Source organism: Pteropus alecto, unplaced genomic scaffold, assembly GCF_000325575.1.
Source record: "Pteropus alecto unplaced genomic scaffold, ASM32557v1 scaffold239, whole genome shotgun sequence".
Lineage (NCBI taxonomy): Eukaryota > Metazoa > Chordata > Mammalia > Chiroptera > Pteropodidae > Pteropus > Pteropus alecto.
This window is the reverse complement of record NW_006494613.1, coordinates 6,314,027-6,317,417: the sequence shown is the minus strand read 5'-3', so window position 1 is coordinate 6,317,417 and position 3,391 is coordinate 6,314,027. Positions and strand designations below refer to the sequence as shown.

At 31.0% G+C, this 3,391-nt stretch overlaps 1 pseudogene; it reads right to left on the bottom strand.

The window, feature by feature from the left end:
* Positions 1-1,047: 1,047 nt before the first annotated feature.
* On the bottom strand, positions 1,048-1,165 carry LOC112474493 (annotated as a pseudogene).
* Positions 1,166-3,391: the final 2,226 nt, after the last annotated feature.

The window sequence follows — 3,391 nt, the reverse complement described above, 5'->3', positions numbered from 1 at the left end:
AAAAAAAAACTAAAAACTATTTGTTATTGATTACATTTCTTCCTAGAGAAGAAACCTATTTTATTGATCTATACTATATCTGTGGCTACGCAAACTTTAAATTGCACAGTTATCTCTTAAATTGATTGTTAGACGTTAACTTTCTTTAAAAATATTACAATAAAATATCCACTGAAGTAAATATAGGTGAGTTTTTCTTGGCTTTCATTTCAATATAAAGTTTTCAGATAAATTAAGAAGATTAAAGTCGGTTTCTTGAGTAGCAGAGGGAGGTAAAATCCCATTCACCAGGGTGCCATTTAGATCAGGATTACTCATCAGTCATAACCCTGTGTGCAAGTGGTACTAACCCTGCTTTTAGAATGAGATGCATAAAGCTCAGAGGAGTGAAGGGATTGCATAAGGTTTCTAAAGTTAGTCATTTAAAAGCCAGTATTTGAATAGAGAATTGATATCATATTTTATATTTATAAAATTCTCTTAAATAGAATGAATACATGAACAAGAATTTTTAAAAGGATGTTATTTTAAAATTTATTTTTAAAATTAACATACAGTAAAACTGATATTTTTGGCGTACAGTTCTGTGAAATTTAATACACGTATAAATTGTATAAGCATCATCTTTATCAGGATACAGAAAAATTTTGTCATCCTCCAGAACTCCTTTGTTCTATCCCTTGATTGCACCCGCTCCCATCCCTAAGCCCTGACAACTGCTGATCTATTCAACATTACAATGGTTTTGTCTTTTGAGAATGACATATAAATGAAATCATACAGGCACCCACTTCATTTAATTCTGCTCTATTTATATTACTTTTTCTTCTGTTTGCTTTGGGTTTACTTTCTTCTTTTTCTAGTTTCTTAAACTGGAAGCTTAGGTTATTAATTTAAGACATTTCTTTTGTAACAGACATTTAATTAAAACAAAACAGTATTTCTCTGTATGCACTGTTTTAATATCTTATAAATTTTGATGTATTATATTTTAAATTTTTTTCAGTTCAAAACATTTTCTAATTTCCCTTGAGACTTCTTTTTTTATGCCTACAACACCTGATATTCCTAAGTGGTCTCCCATCCAAGTACTGATCAGGCCTGACCCTGCTTAGCTTACAAAATCAGATGAGATCGGCATGTTCAGGGTGGCATGGCCCTAGATGAAGCTTCTCTTTTTATCTGTGAGATATTTAATAGTGTGTGTTTTTTAATTTAAAAGATTTTTCTGTATCTTTTGTTATTGATTTCAAGTGCAATTCTATTATGGTTTAAGAATACACTTTATATAATGTAAATTCTTTTTAAATTTGTTAAAATTTGTTTTATATGCCAGTATATAACATTATTATGAACACTCCATGTGCACTGAAAAAATAACATGTATTTTCCATGCATTAAGCTAAAACTGGAAAACTTCTCCTAACACTTTCTCCATGCCAATGCCAACTTCTGGGCTTTTTGCTGCCTTGAGTCCACGCTCGAAGATACTGAAAAAGGACAAAAAAGTAAATTTACTACTGGTTTGGTGATATTTTCTCTTCTACTGCAATTTGCCTGCTAGTGTTTATTTTTCAAAGTCCTCAGATGGCTGCTTCATCCATTCTCTCCAGATATAGCTTCAGTCATTAAGAGAGAATGGGTAACCTAGACTAACTTTATCTGACCTAGCAAGTGAGTTACTGAGCTAAATTTTAATAATCAGTTTAATCACTTCCAAAATAACACATGCCTAGTTTTAAGTAAAATTCTATGTTTATAAAAAGTAATTTTGATGTATTTGTTTACAAATATTTATTTAGCACCTTTTATGCTCTGACAGTATTCTAAGCATTGAGGATAGACCAATGAACAGAATACTGGAAAGATCTTTGCCCATGTTGGATTTACATTCTAGTGGGAGGAGAGAGACAATATATAGCTAAAAATATGTAACATGTTACATAGTGGTATGTGCAATAAAGAACAATAAGATGAAGGCAAGTGATTTGAAGTGCTGTGGGAAGAGGTGTTACAATTTTAAAAAGGATTATGAGGAAAGTTATCACTGAGAAGGGGATATTTGAATGAAGAAATGTGCACATTGTGATCACATCTTTAAAATCTGGATTTGAAACAGATAAGGCTGAGGATGGGTATTTTATACATATAATTATATCTCCAATCGAAAGTTGTAGTTAATCACAATGTTTTCTTTTTTTACAGTTAAATTATTCCTAAATCAATATGTAAAATGTAAAGTTTTTATTAAATGTAATTTTAAAATTTAAGTTATATATAAAAAATTAATTTTAAATTTAAATCAGACAAAATCTTGATAATGTGTAAAACTGCATTGAGTTAGCCACAAATTATTTTATGCAACATAGGCTGGTCTCTGCTGGACTACTAAATTTCTGTGATTTGACATGAACAAGGCATTTTTTTTCTCTAACTAAATTCAACAATTTTATTGAAGTTTTGATATTTTGATATTGGTTTGTCCATGCGAATTATCACAAGGGGAAAATCATCAAATTAAATATTTGGTAAAGTTTTAGTATATGTGTTGCCGAAATGTAAAGTTTTAAACAGCATCCGTTTTTCAAATGCTGAAGCGCACTTCCAGTGTCAATACTGAATGTCAACTCCAAACACTGTCTAATTGCTTGACCATCTTACCTCACGCCTTGTCAAGAGTGGTAAGAGCAATATGGATAATGCTAGGGCAAAGTCAGTTGTCACTAATTTAGGTAAAATGCCATGTCCAGATGTTGCCCTCTGCAGTTGCCATGTAATTCTAATTGACTCCCTGGGGATTCTCAGTTTGAGCCTCTGAGGGCCCAATTCAGCTTTAGAGTTGTGAGTGAGTAACTGATGACAGAAGTTGACAGTGTGTTTTGCGTATGTGAAAGTGTTGAGAGTAGGAGGTTATACAAAGGCCAACAGTCACTATTCCTAAGGCTCAGCGGAAATTACACCTTGATTATCAGCTTTTACCTTTAGCACAATTAAATGCTTATTTTGAAATATGAAAGCACCTGAAACTTATTAACAAATAGGCAATAATTCTTTCAAAAACAATAGAAAGCTAATATGTATATGCATATTTGTAAACACACATCCACAAGCATATATATGCATACATTTGAAAATACACAAAATATTTTTAAATATACATAAGCATATTATCTAAAAATAGTGGTATCTTTTCTGAAGGTTCACATAATATTTAACATTTTCAGTGCTGTGCTAAGAAAATGTTGTTGCTTTAGGTACTCTAATGTTCTCTTTTTGGTCTTTAATATAGATCGAAATATATATTCATTGTAAAAAAATTGGTCTACCTTAAAATCCTGTATCTTTCTCTAATTAAATCTTAGTTAAAAGGGAAATATAATCTTAAATTTCT